The following is a 20359-nucleotide window of genomic DNA, read 5'->3' as shown; positions in this document are numbered from 1 at the left end:
ACGAGAAGATAAAGGCGAGGGGTAAAATCAACTGTTGAAGAACGAAGGGAGTGAAGATGACTGTGATTCGTCAATAAATCAATCTGACAGTAAATAGGCATCTCGCATTATAATATCACCATTTACTTCTTAAAAGTAAAATCTGCTTTGAATGAATAGACATTTTTACATGGGAGCGCAAATTACTCGCCACGTTATGAACAAATTTGCGAAGTCCAAATTCGGCAAAGTAAGGCAGCATCCATATTCAGAGTCGTAGTTAGTTTCAGAGTATTTAGTTAAGACACTTTTATAAATGTTCATAATTTACTTCCCAGCAACCAACCAGCTTTGTGTTTCGCGTCCAGACGTTTCTCGATGTGATAGTAACAACTGATTCATATTATACGATGTGAATATGCTTAAAATAAAATAAAATAATGCTTATATATGGAATGTAATACGACAATTGGGTTTATTCTCTTTTTTCGCATCTATTTTTACCAGTTTTCATAGTACAAGTAAACATTTTGCCGTGTTATTTCGTAAAATGAACCGATGATGCCTCGACCATAGTTCGCACAAGAATGATGACGTCACGTTTTCAAATATCACTTGAGGCCGTACGCGAGCCCAGCCGGCTCAATGGAACCGGTATGGGGAGTGGGGATAATACGCTTTTAATCACTTAGGGCAGGTCTACTAATATTCATATGTCTATGGAGTAAATGGATTTCTTATGGACAAGATCACTCACTAGTGACAGGTGATGGGCAATGTGTCGATATACTAGAAGTTTCCAGTGCCATTCGCGACAGTCTTTGTCTTCGAGAGACATGTGCAATGTAATACTGCCGACACTATAATCCTTATTAAATTTACCCTAACAACGAAAAATGCTAATGGGGTACTATCACAAACTGTGAATACAGCCAAAGATGTGTGGAAGATTTAAAGTTTATTTTTCTGATTCTGATCGTCGTACTGAAAATCTGTAATTCCAATATTTTTTTAAAATTATTTAACTGTCATGTTTACTTGGACTTTCTTATTCGCATTTTTTAAATATTATAGTAGGTACACTTTCCTGACGAATGTTAAAAATATATACTCGTATATAATCATTGAGATAGAGACGTTCCTTTGAACAAAATTTTACATAAAATATATGGGTATTTAATAGTCCATCAGGATAGGATTTTGCCTAGGCAAAACCACCGACAGAATTCTTATTATTTTGTTAGAGAGCGGCAGGCGTCAGAATAATAATAATTCGGTCGGGTTCTAGGGTTTGGGAAGTTTGGTTTTGACTTATTGAAATAAAACTAAATTAGAAACACACATATTTTTTGACATAACGTCTACTGTTCACATAACTACTAGTCTAATTTTGAATATTCAGTTAGAAAAAAAAATCTTCATCTCTTTCAGAATAATTTAAAGAATCTGTAGTCAATAATTAATAATTACTTTACGTAATATTAATTATTACTCTTATTTTTATTTTTATTGGAAGGTCAATTTTTCTTTGTTCATTTGGTTTTTGTTTAAATTAATATTTGACCAAGTGAACAAAAAGAGTTTTCTTTAATTAATTAAATACATCTTTTCAATTATTTGTTTACCAGAAATCCTGCATTTTTTTAATAAACAGATTATAGTAATTATTATTTACAAAGAACAGCGTTAAACGGTTTTTTTTAACATTAATTCCCCACGGAAGACCTCGAGAGAAATAATTTCCTTCAAGGCCTAAGTCGTATTTGGGGGTGCTGTTTGAAGGGTCTTTTCATCGTGGTTTTTTTTTTAAAATTTTTTAACTATTATTTCTAAAAAATAATGTTACATAATTTACCGAATATGTAGTATTTAAAAAAAATTAATTGACACCTCCCTAATTCAGAATAACTAGTTTTTATGGAGAAGAGAGCCACGTTGTCGGTGGAGGAAACACAGAGGCCGAAAAACCGTTCCATAGCCGATCTGTTGAACTCAAGAACCAATCGTAGAAACTTCCCGTTCTCATGGGAAAAATGTCAACCGTGTTCAAAAATCTTTAATTCTGTTTTTTTTTAATCCACCAACATCCCATTTGGCATCTGACAACCAACCCGCGCATTTGCATTTGTATTTATTTCTTCCCGCTAAGATGCGTTAAGCAATTTAGGGGGATTGTTTTTTTAACATCTTATGTAATATACTCATTAATGTTTGGAGGGTCTTTTTGAGCATGGAAGGATTGAATATGGTTCTTAAAGAGATCCATGTTGTAGGAAGAAGAAAACACAGAGGACAACAATGCGTCCCATAGCCGATCTGTTGAACTCCGGAACAAGTCGTAGAAACGTTTGTTCTCATGTAACAAATGTAAACGGTGTACAAATGTTGGGTCATTACTGGTGCCAAAGGGATCAATGACGCTAGTTCGTTGGAGCATCTTCCATTGAAATAATTAAAATTAGTGAAAAAACGCAAATGTCGCTCGTAAACGGTCAATAACACTCACTTTAACGATTTAATTAATTATTGCTTGCATTCTTTTAAGATTATGGAAGATTCTGTAACGATATTCTGCTGAAATTATACTTATGATTTATGAAATCATTCTGTAAAAAAAAGAACACCAACAATGTTGGATGGCGTATTTCCTTTTCCGTGTTCGATAGGAGACAGTATGGTAGTACTGCCTTCAAACACGCACGGGTTTGTTAGGCTAATTCTCTTTCTAAACTGTCTCCAATTGAACACGGAAAAGGAAATACGCTGTCTGACAGCTGTTTAAAATTCCTATTATGTGAGTTCTCAATAAAAGAAAAATGGTTTTATTCAAAATATCATAACAGCGCTATCATTCTTGCCCTCAAAAATAGTAAAAATGAGGACGTGAAACTAAACACTTCTTGTGCAAATGTACTATTTTACCCATTCGAAGATGTACGCTGGTATCGTCGAAATAGTAGTTCAATAAACTCGTAATTCAAAAGAAATATCAATATTTTACTAAGAAAATCTTTGCTTATTAATATCATCAAACATATTAATTTCAGTTGTCTATGATGTGCGTTATTCATGCGTGATGTTATTTACGTTCGTTGAACTGAACTTTACTTTGAATTGAAGTGTCATTTTCAAAATTAGAACCGCTTATGTGAAGAATAATTCAGACAAGCGATAAAGTAGATACCTACCCATAATTTAATATTTTAACTAACTAACCACCACGACAGAGAGATAGGCAAAGAGGACGGGCCGCCAAACAACTCGGCCGTGGCATACACTCTTTGCCTAAGTCACATTCATACATCGTCTCATACAAACTATTCAATTATTCTGACCCTTGACATGGCTTAAATCAAGTAGCTGGTTCACTTGACCGTGTCAGGTCTTCCTCGGGCGACTCCTACCTTTTCTACAATTCATGTTTACACTCCTTTCTTCGTTCATTCGCTCTACATGCCCTAACCATCTGAGCGTAGCCTTTCTTAATCTTGTTCATTACGCTTGCATCTGCCTTGCATTCTTTGTGGATCTCCACATGTATCGCACATTTTAGTTAATTGCAAAGTTTGTACATGATGCAGGTATAAGGTATAATACAGGGTTTTCCAATAAGAGGTGTTATTTTGATATTCAATCGTAAAAGATCAATGGTTTCGTTGCTTGTGTGGCACGTAGCGGCGTTTTTTTGAAAGTAAACGTTGTTCAAATCAATACCATCCAATTCCGGCCATAAAACATCATTAATCATCTATCGATAGCGCAATCCATTCACAGTAACTGTTGTTCCAGCCTCATTTTCGAAAAAGTAAAGTCCAATGACTCCGCCGGACCATAAACCGCACCAAACAGTCACACGTTGAAGATAGAGAGGCTTTTCAACAATAACTCTTGGGTTTTCCGGGCCCCAGATGCGACAATTTTGCTTGATGACGAAGCCACCGAGGTGGAAATGGTCCTCATCACTCAAGATGATTTTCATTTGATTCACTCAAGTGAATTTTAATAATTTCAATGGAGTGTTGAAGCATGTATCGTTCCATTTTCATTAATGGCGTAGTTTTTACTTATCAAATGTTAAAAAATGACAGCTTTAAAAGTAACATCTACCGAAATAGCGGGCTATTCAAAATAACACCTCTTATTGGAAAATCCTTTAGAGTCACGTGGGGTAACCGTACGCGGAGTGTAAGTGTTCGCAGTGAGGTTTCCGACAAGATTGTGCTTGTTAAGCGCCCGCGCGTTCCTTAATTCAGTAGCGTTCTGGATCGCGCCGAAGCAGGACATGTGGATGCCGCGTGTGTACGTGAGAAAGCACTCGTAGAGGTCAGTTTGCACTCAAGAGCAGATTGAAACTGCAAAAAGGCTTATGAAAGAGGGGAAGAGTCAGCGGGCTGCTGCAGATATTGTTAGGATCAGTGAAACCACTCTGCGTAAACGCCTAAAACTAAAATTAAAAGCATCTTCAATGGGGAGATATCGTCTGACATTTACATCAGATAAAGAGGTAGATTTTAAGATAAATAGATAATTAATTTATCGTGCAGGTGTCATTTTTTTGTGAAACTATTGATCTAATAATTATTCATTTATTTTCAGGCCGAAATCGTTGATTATTGTAAAAAAACTGACGAAATGTTCTAAGGCCTGACTATGCAGACAATGAGAAAAAATGTTTACGAGTATGCTGAAATCAACAAGATCGAGAACAGATTTGAGAAACATTAAAAAAACGGCTGGCAAGGATTGGGTGTATGGATTTCTAAAACGCAACCCTGTTTTAGCTTTAAGACAAAATACTCCCACAAGTATTGTGAGAGCTATTGGGTTTAACGTTGTTCAAGTTCGGCGGTTTTACGCAAACTTGCAAGAGTGCATGGAATAAAATAAGTTCCTTGGTGGGAGAAGGTACAATATGGATGAAACCGGAATTAGTACTGTACCCAAGAAGACTCCCGGGGTTATTTCTTTAAGAGGGAAAAAAATGTCAACAAGATAGTCTCCGGAGAACGTGGGCAGACCATAACAGCGGTTTGTTGTGTCAGTGCAACAGAACACTTACCCTACGATATGCGTATACTTACCCCGCGCACGGGGTAAGTGTACGCAATCGACATGCATGTAAACTTTTTTATACAACTGTTTGATTTATGAACCAAATGAGGTTTTTATCGTTGTTTGAGATGCCTTAATAATCGATAATATTAATAAACAAAAAAATGAATAAAATACCAAAAGCTTTTTAATACAAAAATCCCAATGTAAAAATTGCGCACGGTTACCCCACGCTTACCCCACGTGACTCTATAAGTATAAATTCAATTTTTTTCAAAGTCCTCACTAGGGTATTTTGTTCTGAGGCGGCCTGTAGTTTTGTATTTAGTTTCAAGTTGTCTTTACATCGTCTTCGTAATGTTTTGAGTTGAATATCAGTATGTTCTTTCAGCTCAAGTTTTTACTTTTGATTTGAATATACTCATTTCAGTTTTTTTTTGATTTGGTAGAGCTTGTATAATTTTGTAGCATAGAATTTAATATTTCTGTTACAGAAATATGTATTCAAACTGTGAATAACCAGTATAATTAGATTATTGCTGATGTTGGGCAGTGGAGTATTCAGAAAAAAAAAAAAATTTTTTTGATCTTTGTAATCTTGGAAGTTTTTAAATATTTCTTCTGTCGGAGTTCTAACCGGTCTTTGTCTTCCTTAATTGTCCTTTTTTTTTTAAACTTCCGATTTAGTTGTCCGGGTTAAGTCTTCCCCAAAGGAAAAACTTAACCCTTCCACTCACTTTTCCACAAATGATCAGCTAGTCAATCAACACTATGTAAGTGCATTATATAAGTAAAATAAATACAAAACAATACAAGAACAACAACACGTCAAATCACCAGATATCAAATGGGAAAAAAAAAAAAAATTCACCGTCTCCAGATATTTTCATATCAGAGGGTTCGGCTCGGTAGAACTTCTAACAGGGCCTATAAATCCTACTGATCCCTCAACATAAATATTTAAAAAATCTTTTGTTATCCTACATGTATTCAAAATGACCGACTTTTGCATCTTTATATATAAATTTTTTGATAGATCTAATACGCCTAAATTTTTAATTAGAGAGCTAGGTATAATGCCAGTAGCCGAAATAACGAATGGTAATATTTTTATAGTCTGAGAATGCCAAATTCTTTTTATTTCATTTCCTAAATCTGTGTATTTTCTTATTTTTTCACTAACAGATTTTTGAATATTACAGGAATTTGGAATAGCAACATCAATGATATAAGTTATTTTTTTAATTTTGTCATGTAAAACTATATCGGGTCTATTATGACTAATCGCTCGGTCTGTTAGTATAGTTTTATCATAATATATTTTATAAAATTCGTTTTCTAAAAATGAATTTGGTTCGTATTCATAATATGGTACTACATTACGGCAGTCAATCAAGTTATGTTTAATTACCAAATTTTGGTGAATTATTTTTAAAACTTGATTGTGCCTAAATGTATACTCGGACGGTGCTAATATAGGACATCCCGATATAATATATTATATATTATATAATATATTATCATATTTATCTTCCGTGAATTCTTTGTGATCGTTTTTATTATTTGTACAATTCTTCTGATTAGTCAATTTAACAAATGGGATGTCTGATTTAATGAGAACCATTATAGTACTTTATGATACCTACACAACCTGCAGGCGACTTTTTCATGTGCTTCGTCCAATTTAGTAAAGTTTAAGTCCCTTATAATGGAGTTTGGCCCCTTTGTAGGTACAATAGCAATTATCAAAAGGTGTGCGAAATATTACTTATCACATAGGTACCTACCTATCCAATTTTCTATCCAAATAAAACCATTTTTGAATGATACGTAATATATGTACTTCTTATAACTTAGTTAGTTTTAAATTCACTGGAAGAATGAAAACTAATTTCTATTAAGGAAATAACTCCCATTAGCTTGGAAATTTACTGCTAATCGGACTCAAGAAATAATGCCGCCGAAATTTTGTAGTTTCACATAAAATTTCGAGTTACTCCCCAATAACTGGAGTAATGGCCAGACTTGTCAACTCATGTCAGGGCCTTGAATATTTTGGTGCAAGTCATAATAATTTTTGTCGCAAGCGATGTTTTGTATTGATGTGGCAGAAGTCGTGAACTTCATCAAGGCATTGATCCTATTTTGAAATAATCTTTATTGTTTTTGTGCCATGTTTTTTTCATAGCTGTAATTTTTTAAAGTTCAACAATGGTCCGTTAGTAAATAAATAAGTCAATAACTTCCAGCGATCTAGCGGCAGTAAAGTCACAGGGAAAAAAAACCGTGACAGAAAGATTTTTTTTTCATTTTTTTATTTTCTTCTCTGGAAAACGATATTTTTAGTTATCTTTCTAATTTTTTTTATTTGAAGTTTGGGAATTTATCATCCTGGAAATTTTTTTTTTTTTGTGTTGGGAAATTTTTGTACTGGAAAATTTTTTTCCCCTCTAAAACATATCTCTGCGAAAATAGGTCAGAAAGTTTGTGTAATTTATTTTTCAATGTTGAGAAATTTTTATTTCAGAAAAAAAATATTCCAGAAAATTGGAAAATAATTCACGGAATGTGAATCGGGAAATTTTTATAAAAACTTATCTTTGTGATGTAAAGAGAAATTTTTTATTTGGAGAAAAAAATTTGAAGAAAATTCTGCTAAAAAAATTGGAAAAAAGGAAATCTTTTGGAAAATGGGTCGAAAATTTTACATCTTGGAAAATTTTTGGAAAAAAATAGATGTAGGTACACGAAATAATTTAGTTATTTAATTCACGCATCATTGGGTTTTATAACGTTATTCAATTGCTCTGCCATTGAAGTATTAAAAACTATACCAATTTCAATGTTTAACTTCAGATCTATTAATATCATTCGCGTACTATGAGCTAGTTAAATAAACACGACATTATAATATATCACCAATGAAACTTGATCATACTTAATAAACAATAGAAACGCAGATGGTGCTTGTCTCTGAATACCTAATTAAACTGAATGATCTTTTTTTATCAAAAGGAAGGAATATATTACCATCTAATAAGCTGAAAATATTTCACGAGAGTTTTTTTTAAATTCTTTAAATTGACTTTACTTATTTTATTTTTCTGTGAATATAGACTTTGTTTTCTTGATTGAATGAATAAATGTATGAATGAATGAAATGGAATTTGAGAAGTGGAAATTAACCCACTTCCCGACATCCGATCGAGCTGAAACTCTGCAGATAAACCAATTGTCAATGAAAATGCATTTGATGGTAATTACGCATAGGATGAAATTTTAAAAAAATACTGCCGTTAATATACTAAATGAATCTCGGTACCATCCAATTAGGATTTGGCTTAAATGATAGCGTGTTTCGCTCATTTTGATCAGTGGGAAGGAAGGTTCAATCCTTATTCAAACTTTTTTTTTTAAATTTTAAATGTCAGATCATTTTTGCAACGACTTCTGGTTCAATTTTAATATAATATTCTTTATTTTTGTGTACACCTATAATTATTTTTTCAATAAAACTTGTCGCACTTCCAGAGCATCAAAATCTTTATAGGTATTATAATTATTTCCGTTTGAAAATCCCATCTGCACTAATTACACAAATTATTTCCGTTTGAAAATCCCATCTGAACTAATAACACAAATTATTTCCGTTTAAAAATCCCATCTGCACTAATTACACAAATTATTTCCGTTTGATAATCCCATCTGCACTAATTACACAAATTATTCCATGCACCAAGCAATAAATAGCTTGCACATTAAAAAAAAAATATTCAAATAATAATCGCTCACAAATCATTTCCAACATTCTTTTGACTTTTTATAACCCCTTATTTTATTATCAAACAAATTCAATGGTGCTTTCTATTTATTTTATGTTACAAACTGCAGAACTCTCCTGTCAGGATGGTTTTTACTTTAATTTCAGTGGGCATATTTAATCACCTATGGGGGGATTTATGTTGAAGTAGAGGGGGATTTTTTTAATTCGGGCCTTGCGATGGGCCAAATTAAATGACAAAGATGAGAAGAACACAAAAAGCTTGTTCAAATTGCGAACCGTTTAGCAAACAAAATGTTTGAAAAATATTTTTTTCTCATGCTACTATAAATGAGTGTTCTGCACTTTTTCATAGAGATAATGATATAAGAACTAAGACGCTTTCACTGAGGATACCACTTCATCATATTCTTTTGTTCACAGTCGTCTGACCTTCCATAAAAATGACTCACAAATGGCCAAGACCTGATTAGAGCTTCTCAACGCGCTGATTTAAAAAAAATGTTTTTATATTGATACATAAGAAGGGTTATTTTATATATTATTGGTAATGTTAGCCTCACTGGGTGCTTCACCGTACTGAGGCTCCTATTTTAAATTATATGTGATAAATTATGAATATAAATAAAATGGATTGTGTTGAAATTATGTTAAATAAAATGAATTTAAATGAAATAAAATCAAATATTCAAGGAAGTTTTGACCAATTTTGAAGGATTGGTTTTCATTGCCAGTTTAAATGGATTGATGGCTAAATGATTCTGCGGTTCTCCAAATCCGCAGAATCTGAGGTTGCGTGATTAATTTTAGTGTGAAATAACGAGAATTTGGATAATTCTAATTTAGTTTTTTATTTTAACAAAACTCTCTTATAGTAATTTTACGAAACAAATAAGCGCGTACGCTAGAGGAGGTTAAGGGTCAACCCGACGGCAAGACTGCTGAAGACAGAATTCAAAGCGAAACTTTATAGTCATCTCCTTAGAAAATTATTTCGTCAGCTGAAGATTAGAACCCATGTAACCTGGGAGGAAACCCATAGCATTTGTCCTGTCAGCTACTATGGATAAACAACCGGTGATTTGCCAGAATTGTCATATTGGAAGTTTAAAAACCCAGTAAAACAAATGAAAAGTGAAGTCTTCTTTCTACGATTGTTGCCATTTATAAACTATTGATAATGAGTAACGGCGTAACTAGATAAACAACAGAAAGAAGCATAAATAATGCCAAAACCGTCTGTCAGTACACATTAGTCTTTTTGTACTTCTACAACGGCCAATCTTATTTATTTTACACGCATCAATGGCTAAGAGTGACGAATCCTTATTATCCTTACCTCTAGTGATTCTAAAGCCAAATTCACAAGGAAATTCTCAGTTAGAGCCTTGAACCTTAAACCCTTGGCAATTCAATCAGAGCTCTATAAGTTTTAATTTTAATAAAAGTTTTGATCCCTACCGAAAACGCACGTAGCTACTAAAGAAACTAACATACTTTGCTCTTTCCAGACTGATCCCAGGCCACTGGATCGAGCCAAGCGTCCAGAATGAACGAAGTATATTCGCTAACACTAAAGCAGCTGCATTCGTTTGCGGGAAAGGGTCAAAATAATGTATGAGGCGACCCGAGACTGAAAGTCCAAGCTTTGTGCCCTTTTACAAATGCGCAAGAAATTGCTTTCCGCAGAAATTATCTCATTTCAACAACGCAGCTCCACCAGTAAGTTAAATATAGCAAAGAGTGATGCCGTAAAATTGGAAGATAATTTGATGACAGAGCCCGAATACATCATTAATTCCAAAAAAATTGATATCTTTCCCTTTAGTCTGCTAAATTATTTATTTGATAGTTCGGAGCAGATTGGGATTGAGGTATTGGCTTTTGGGACCTACAAGAGCTTTACAAATGTTTAACACTCAATAAAATGTTCGAGTTCTTATTTCACTTTTATTCCAACAATTCGTTCCCAGAAAATTTTACGTTTAACGATTACTAATATACTTTCATTTAGGGTCCGGTACTACGCCGGTCATAAGTAACCGATCGACTTATTTCGGCTTTACGTAACAGATAAAACTCTTCGTATTTTAGATTTTATCATTAAATGGTTCAGAAACGTCTTGTTTTCAAGATTATTTTATTCTACGGTCGCTTAGTTTAAAACTCTATCACAAGAGGTCTCCCAATCAAATATGACTTATTATGTTATCACAAGAGGTCTCCTGCTCAGTTTTTTACTGCCTATTTACTTAGAACGGGTTGTTTCGGAGAATTTGAACGATTCATCAAATTTCAACGTTCATTTTCAGGTTCTGTGAAAGTCCTATTCAAGTTCTGTTATTATATCATTGTAGTCTAGTTGCTTGACAAAACTTAAATAAAACAGAACTTGAAAAATCTTTCACAGAACTTGAAAATGAACGTTGAAATTTGATGAATTGTTCAAATTTTCCGAAACAACCCGTCCTTAGTTATCAAGACATTAAACAATTGACTTTAAAAAAACATTTTGGCCTTCACTGAAACAACAGATATGAAGAAAAAAGGTGGCAAACAAAGTATAGATAAAAGATAAATATTTCAAATCAGATATACACGTCATTAACCATAACGCTATTTCAGTGCTTTCACTTTTCAAGTCGATGTGTAGAAGTGTCTTCCACTCTAGACGACATGATCGTAAAATTATTTAATAGCACACAACGTTAAATACTACACAAAAAGGATAAGTCGAAAGAAATATCATTGTTCATAATGTAATGGACTGAAAATAACTTAGTAGGTAATAACATTTACCTGTGGAATCATATTGTCTATCTACTTCTAAAACATCAACGTGCGAGTTTGCACATATTTAACAAAATGAAACCAGTGTTTTCATGCAGGGTCCCATTTTATAGCAATGGAGTCAATTCTAAAAGTGTCGTTTACTCACACATCTATTTTTGATGTATTTAATTTTAGTTCCTTGTATTTTACCCTCATAATATTATGTTATTATGATATATGACATGTAGGGTGTAGTAAAAAAGACAGTGCAGTTTTGAATAGCTGGTACATCCCGTGTGGCGGGGGTAAGAACTTGAGAGGGATCGTCATTGTTTCGGGAGGGTCGTGCCGTTTTCAGTCGTTACCATGGGTTGGTCCGGACAACATCGAGGCTTTGCCCTCCGCAAGTTTCTTGAAAATGGCCGTTCTTTCGTCTAGCTATTGTGCTAGCTGATGGAAAATATTTTTAAACATCGGCGTCACACCATGGAAGAACTTGAATTCCAAAAATTCATAAATCGCCTTCACCAAATTCAGGACTTGAAGATGACTTTGAGGAATGTTTCAAACTTCGAGTAACAGGAATCATAGAATAAAGAATTACACAAGTGTCTTGTTTCGTGATCCAAATATTAGCCAAATTCCTATATTTCAATACATATCTGTGTTTCTTCAAGCTTACGAAATTCAAATGGTATGGCGATATTCAATTTCAGGCGAGTGAGAGAGACAAAACGTATGCTAAATGGTCTAGAACCAAAAAGTACTAAGTCACAATTGTTTCCTTTCTCATTTCTTAAGAAGGCACTTCTAGTTTTATCTTTAATCTATGCAAGGAATAGCCACCAATCTCAATCTCAAAAGAATTCAACTTCTACATTATGCAAAACTTAGTTATAATAATAATCGTTCAATTTTTATTGCGCCATCTTGTTAAATATAAACTCAAGGTTGCTAGTGGAAATCACCAATTCCCTCGCCATGCTACTTGGATTAAGCGAAGCCTTATGACATAAACGATAATTGGTATTTACATATTTTCAGATATCGCAGGCTGTGAAAAGGTTCACACTCGTGGGACAAACTGTACAAGTGAAAAGAAATAGATTATCGAATTTGCAGGGTGATAGAAAAATAAAAAATATTCCATTTCCGAATTTATGTATTACGGGCTATTTGTGAAAAAGGTCTTCAACTCTCTTCTTTACGGATACATTTTTGGACGGGACGGGCTTGGAGTTTCTCTCAAAATTGTATTTAGTATACTTTGAATATTTTGTGACGTAAATATAACATATTGATAATCGAAATATTAACTTTAATATTTATTTATTTATTTATTCATTTTCGGGAAATCGACAGTTTACATTTAATCAGTTTGTACATAAGTATTATATAGTAAAATAAAACCAATTATGGATTTCCTCTTTGTGACTTTAATTAAGACAGCATAATATGGAATAAGTTATTTAAACTTGTGAGAAAGGAATATGAATTAAAAAATTTATACAAAACAAAGATTATATAAAACGAAAAATTTACAAAACAATACATTTATAGCCATGGAGACAGGTTGTATGTATAAATCAAATCATAATAGAGACATACACATTATTCACAAACCATCAGAGAAATATTCTTTTACGGACCTCTTGTATTTGGTAAGTTTGCAACTGAAAATATCAACCTTGGATAATATGCCATTGTAATTATTGCATAGTCTTTTCAGGCAAGAATTATGCTTAGAGTTAGTTTTGATTTTGTTTTCATCTACCAATATACATTGGTAGTCAGCGCATGTACTTTTTGACACTTTAAACAAAGTTAATTACATAACTAAGTACTTTTGTTTCTCGAAGCTGGAACGGAATCAATTGATCGCAACTAAGGTGAATTAGTTAAGTCTATGGATGATCGTGTGTACGATTTAGTTCAATAGCTTTAGCAATCCAATAGCTTAATAAGTTCACCCTTATTCATTAATAAGTTAAAAGTCCCGGCTAAAAGTAGCGGCTTTTGTCAACCGAGCGGCGGAATCATATTCTGACAGTGCTCGCAAATACCGTTAACTAACCATAGATAACGTATTTCATCAATATCGTATTGACATATGAATTTATCGATCGTCCGTGCTAGACCTCTTGGTCTCGAATTCCTGCCGGTAAGCTAGTTAAAAATAGCTAGCTTCATCCAGACTGACTGCACAACGCACGTGAGCGTTTCAAATCTAGCAAATAAATAATTAAGCATTCAAAAATCCTCAATAAAGTACCCAAAAACAATTGTGATTCTCAATATATATTCGGGCCTACTAATATTAATATTGTTGGATCTAATTACGATCTGCAGTCCACCGATATGTATAATCGAATTAGATTAAATCGTATTCGCCCTACTGAGTTAAAATCTAATTTAGTACCAAGGATATTGTATTACCTAGGATATTTAAGTGTTTTCCACCGCAAAAGCAAAGTAAATTATTGAACGTTATCAAAAAGAAAATTTTGCGTAGAATGGAAAGGATTAAGCTCTTCTCATTATAACAAAGCCAATAGACATTCAAATTAACTTCATTTACGTTAATTATTTAATATTGTACAAACATAAAGACTTGTGGTTTTCACTATAAAATTCTATAAAACGTTCTGAGCGACCCTCGATTTATCCGGGAGCTGCGTAAAATTCCTGATAAAAAATATTGATAATCTCTTCATTCCTGTTTGCATTACGTCATTGTATGCCATTAACAAATAAATCTGACAGTATTATTATTTTAATGACTGTAAAGTTTAGGTTTGTTGTAAACGGATGTGGCACCTTCTGTTATTTTTAAAAATAACTATTGAAGTTTCAAACCAATGTAGCGATTTTTTATCTGCTGTTGTATCCTGATAAACTTAAACAACTGGACCTTATTTGGTCACATTTTGGACACTTTGCAAACGCGCGCGAGTTCACTAATGTGGGCAGTTGGACAATATAGATATTTTAAAACATTCATTGGAATTATTTCGTAAGCTCCAGCGCGTTAAGCTAACATAGTAATTTCACACTCTAAGAAGAGATGTTTCGCATCTCTTCCGACTAATTTGTTATTGACATTCTATAAAAATACCAATGTTTTTTCATGATGTCGGAACACGTGTTTACAAAAATCCTAACATTTTTGCATTTCACCATTACGCAGGTGGAACACGTGTTACGATATTATTATGAATTTACTAGCACTTTATCAGAAAGCGACTTACGGTCGAGTTTTTAACAGGATTACGAATAATTTTAAGAGATTTGTAATAAATCAGCATAACTCATTTTTCTCCGTGCACACTACGTAAATTTTTCAAATTTCATTTTGAGTTTTAAAATGGCCGAAATATGCAAACTAGCAACATTTAGAATAACAATGGGTTATTCAAGATTATTTTAATTTCCAATTTAATTTACTTTAAATAAACAAACGAATATTAGTGGTATGGGATATTGAGAGATTAACTGATGAATATAATTAGTATCTTTCCTCTCAATTCTTTATTTTATTGTTTTCGTCATCCGCGGTGTCCTGTAATGGATTAAGCTTATCTTAAAAACGCATTCCAGCTTAGAACATTTGAACATTCCTGGAAGCAATTTATGAAAAATTTCTGAACATTTATTCAAACAATAATGAATTGTTAATTAATTAAAAATTATATTTTAAGAACGAGTTGTTTCAGAAAATTTTAAAAATTCTTCGAATTTCAAAGCTTATTTCCAAGTTCTGTGAAAGTTCTGTTATAATATCAGTACTTTCAAGTAACTGGCCTTTAATGATATAATAACAGAACTTGAATAAGACATTCACAGAACTCGAAAATTACCGTTGAAATTTGAAGAATTGTTCAAATTCATGAAACAACCCATCCTAAGATATGCAAGTAATATTTACGATTTAAGAAGAGTTCCTGACACTTCCTAAGTAATAAAATGGAAACTAAAAACTGCCGCATAATTTACAGGAATAAATAATTAAAATATTATACATTTATTTATTTTATTAGAAGCCACTTGTTTCATTGTAAATTGTAATTCAAAAATATCTTTTTTAAACATCGCATCAACATGAATTCAAAAATAAATAAGCGATCTGAGACATAAAACGATTCGCAGCTCTTGACCGAAATAACAAATGCAAGATGAATATATTTTAAAAAAAGTACAGAAAATGCTGTGCAAATTTGTTGGCGCCAGAGTTCACGGTGAGACTAAGAATGCACTTTTCTGCTGTATCGTAAAGTTAAAAGTTCCACAAAATTTAATAACGCGTTCGAAAAAGGTCGAAAGCTCGCCACTGAAAATCATCTTGTTCCGGATGATGCCAAAATGGGAGTTTTTTTATGTTTATGTGGAAGTGTTTTATTGTTTCTGACGTATTGTTAACATTATAATTATAATTAATCACAATATAATTGATTTATTAATAGTACAATAAATTAATACCCATTATGTTTGTAAAATGGTGGGGATTTATTTTTTAATAGTACAATAAATCCCTACCATTTTACAAACGTAATACAGAAACACATCAGTTATATTCACATTTTTGCTTGATGTAAAAGATCTCTATATGTATGGGACGTTCGGTGAAATCGCGCTTGTGTGAGTGACATGAATAGTTAGCTAAGGTTGTCACAGCAGAAAAGATGGTTAAGTCAAGTAGATTTAACAGTGGCACGGATATTTATAACATTTGAGAGCAGTCAACAAAGATATTCAGTAATTTAAAAAGTAAAAGAAAAATGACAAAAATTTTTTTTTTATGAATTTATAGAAAATGTGGATTATATTTCGTATCTTGGAAATTCTTCAGAAACTATTGAAGAGTATTTGAAATGGGTGTAATGGATAGAACGCGCCTCTAGTCTTAAACAATGTCAAAAAATAGAATTCTGAGATAATTTGACTCAAAGTTTTATTTCTGGGAAAAAATCAAAGAAATTGTTTATCATTTACTGCCTTCAAATTTTGTACAATTGTAAAGGCCCTCAGCACGGATGCACTCAGTGAGGCTAAAATTACCAAATTATATTTTGTAAAAAAATTATTTAAATGTATCAATAATTTTCTTTCATTTCCAGCGGGAAATTTTTGAAAGTTTTGTAGGCTCCCCCTCCTCCCCCCATGCTACAATACCATCATCATTTTTTAAACGAGGGTTTCCCAGCATAACGAATATAATAAAACGAAAACGTTCCATTACTGAAAGAAAATGGCGTTGTTTTAGATTTATTATATCCTCCAAGCTCACATAAGCCTACTTTGGAAATTCAATAATAATTTTCATTGTTCTGATAATTTTGCGTATTTTGTGGTAATTAATGGTACATACTGAAAACTTATCGAAGCCTGTAAGAAAATCATTGCCACCTAAGCGTGGACTTCATAACGCTAAGTTGGATCATTTCCAAGGTAATAAAAGAGATAATGATTTCTTATGGTACACGAACCCTTGTCTTGGGGCTTTGCTGGTTTTCTATAGCCTCGTTAATGACACGAAATTATTACGGTCTGTTCGTTATACCATATTATGAGATTTAAACTATTACTTCAGAACAGGGGTTCCCAAACACAGTTGCTAGTAATGTTTGTTTTATATTGATCATGTTTTATATTGAACATGCGTGCATGCTAGGCGCCGTCCCTTTTTATCAACTTTTTGTTTTTGCTAAGGATAACCAAAGATATTCCCGGGTTACAAAGAGCCTGACAACAATTGAATTACTCCTACTTACATTAAAATAAGCTTAAAATATTGCTTATTCTACTATTTTTGTCCCGAGGCATCTGTAGTCATGTTTATTTTTATATTTCATGTATACAGGTTGTTAAAGGACTTACTTGCTATACTTTAACCTGTGATAATGAGGTTGAAAATTTAGATGACACTTTGGTCTCCAGTAACTTTAAGAAAAAAAACTAAAAATATTGAAAATTCAGTAGGTATTGGACAGATAGACAGTAGGTATTCAGTAGGTTAGACGGTTACTCGACAGAGTGATAAGTGACATGAAAAAATAACAACAATCTTTTTACTCCAAATAATGTAAGGAATTACGGGTTACAGTAAGTCAGGTACGTCTGGGAAATAAAGCACGGGAGGTGTGTTCATTGTCATGGGAAATGTGCGAAGAGATAAACTGATAGTACGTATTATGACCGTGCTCAAAGTAAGTTTAATTTCTCCTTAACCAGTTCGGTGCCAATCATTCTCACATTGGTCCACGCAGACCAATCATAGTATGTCATTTTAATGGTAACAAAAGTTGTAACAGCGAATGTGTTCATCGGTAAAGACGATCAATATTTTTAAAATTTAGAAATCCTTTTTGAAGAGTTCATAAAATTTATTGACTTGTCGAAAGTTCTTAACTAAATTGGCGAAATCAGATTTCCTTCAAATCGGTAGGTATAGATCACTTTTCTATCACTTTCACTGTAGAGTTGTACAGTGTACAGTTGTACACATGCCTGGTTGTTGGCATGTAAATAGAGTTATTGTTGAAGGGCTCGTTAATTTTATCAGTTGTTCCCACAAGTGAGTTCTGCATAGTTGAGAATCCTTAAACTACAGTCTAAGTGGTGTCGAGCGTCTAGGAATGTTAGTAAATATATCATTCCCTTTGTTTCTCAAATTGTTCTTAGGGCGCTAATGATAAACCATCAGGCATCCGTTACAAATGGTTCCGGTTAATATATTACTATTATTTTCAGCGTAATTATGAGGCCATTTATTTTAATAGTTGATAATCTCCTTTGCAGAGATATTAAACTTAACATCCAGACAATTGTCTTGAATTCAACGAACGTAGGTTTTACGCATATCAGTATAAAAAATTTTCTTCTCAGCGCATGTAGAAAGCAACGAACTTGTGTATAGTGGCTGTTAAACCCATCGAATCCGAATACTGCATAATTAGGAACGATAAATCGAAGTAATGAGCAATAATTCCAGTCAACATTTTTAGCAATGTTCACCGTCTAAAGTAAATGGGTATTTTTAAAAGTTTGCTATGAGGATTTCACGTTGTCCTTCTTCAAAAAATAATAATTTGAAATAGCAGCTTCTCTGCTGGCAATATGTTTTGTTACTTACAACAAAAACATAAACTTAAAAACATGAACAAACTTTGGCGAAAATTCCCATCAGCATTTTTGCCTTGTCTTCGGATGTTGTCATGTAACAATTTGTGATTTGTATTACGATTTATTAAAGGATAGTTTAGCTATTTATTTAGGGTTCGGTACTATTGAAAAGTTGGCACCACTTTGTTATGAATAATAATTATATGGTTTTGTTCTAAATTCTTTTAAAAAATGGTCATTCAGCCGATTTGCGATCATTGTGTGTGATTGCGAACAAAACTCTAAAACGCGGTATTTTTTAAAATCTTGCAGCCTTACTTCAATGATTCAACTACCTCCCATTTTCATAGCTGGCTTAGTTTTACGCGTGTTTCGCAAGGGAAGATTCGTCTGGGCTGAGTGCAGTTAATGAATTCCACTGATTACGAAGATTAATCTGATTTTATTTTATGATTTGTCTACAATTTTTCGCTGATTTTTGCCATTTAATACAATTTAGACATTGTGAATTCCACTTGCATCAAATACTGCCCATTTTAAAAAAATATTTCGTTCCTACAGCTATCGTGTTTATTACAGGTAGATGTATTTTTATATCTCAATTGAAAGATAAGCTGAATTCAATTTGGTTCGCTTTTATACCACTTCTAAAAACGTGTATGAAACAAGGTCTAGAAAAATTTAAAGAAATGTTTTCATTTTATTTTTTAAGCAATCGTAAATTCGATAGCTACCAGAATTCAGCAAATATCTCAAATTTCAATTTAAACTCCCACTTGTTGAATTACAAAAAAAGTATTTTTTTATGTTTTCTGTCGATGGAGTAGTATTTCGAGATTTCATTCGATTCGTTTGAACAGTCTGGTATTCACAAAGTAAAAAGTATAATTAAATAATCCACTGCTATAACACCCACAGGTTTCAGTTTATATTCAGGGGGTGATACTTTTGTTTAAATAGCAACACAAAGATGGTTCGAAGGAAAAAAATGTTGTTCAGAAATGAGTGGCCATTCCTGAAAGGATAACTATTTACAAGACATAGATATATGTACAATGTATCACGTAAGTTATGGATCAAACGAAGTGTGGTGATGAGGGAGGTCATTTTAAATCAAAATTACCGAATTTGTTACGGTTCAATACTTAACACTTTCAATGTTATATCATTTTTTGTATTATTTTCAAAACATCCCATGTAAAATAAATTTAATAAAAAAAAATTTGACTGGCAAGTTTTACCTTACTTAAATCAACACACAAAACAGATGTTTTTTTTATTTGTGGTTCAACAAAACACTAGATTAACTATTGTAATATACAGGTTGTCCGGGGGTAAAAAGCACAAACTTTGGGAGGCGATTCTGCATGATGGTAAGAGTAAAAAATATATAACGTTTTTACGTTACTTTATTCCTGAAAACTACCTTAAAACGCTGGTATAAGTAAAAAAGATTAATTAATCTCTTTTACTTCTACCATCATTAAGAATCACCTACCCAAGTTTGTGCACTTTACCCCCGGACACCATGTTGATACAGAGTTAATACAGAGTTAATACAAATGGTTTCATAAGAAAGATGAACCATTAAACAGCATACTTAAAAAACGCATGCCTTTTTTTAATGAAATATTTTTAGGTGCCATTCTAGGTGAT

This window comes from Hesperophylax consimilis, chromosome 13, assembly GCF_061612785.1.
Source record: "Hesperophylax consimilis isolate HC1 chromosome 13, BYU_Hcon_1.0, whole genome shotgun sequence".
Taxonomy (NCBI): Eukaryota; Metazoa; Arthropoda; class Insecta; order Trichoptera; family Limnephilidae; genus Hesperophylax; species Hesperophylax consimilis.
Note: the sequence above shows the minus strand (reverse complement) of the source record.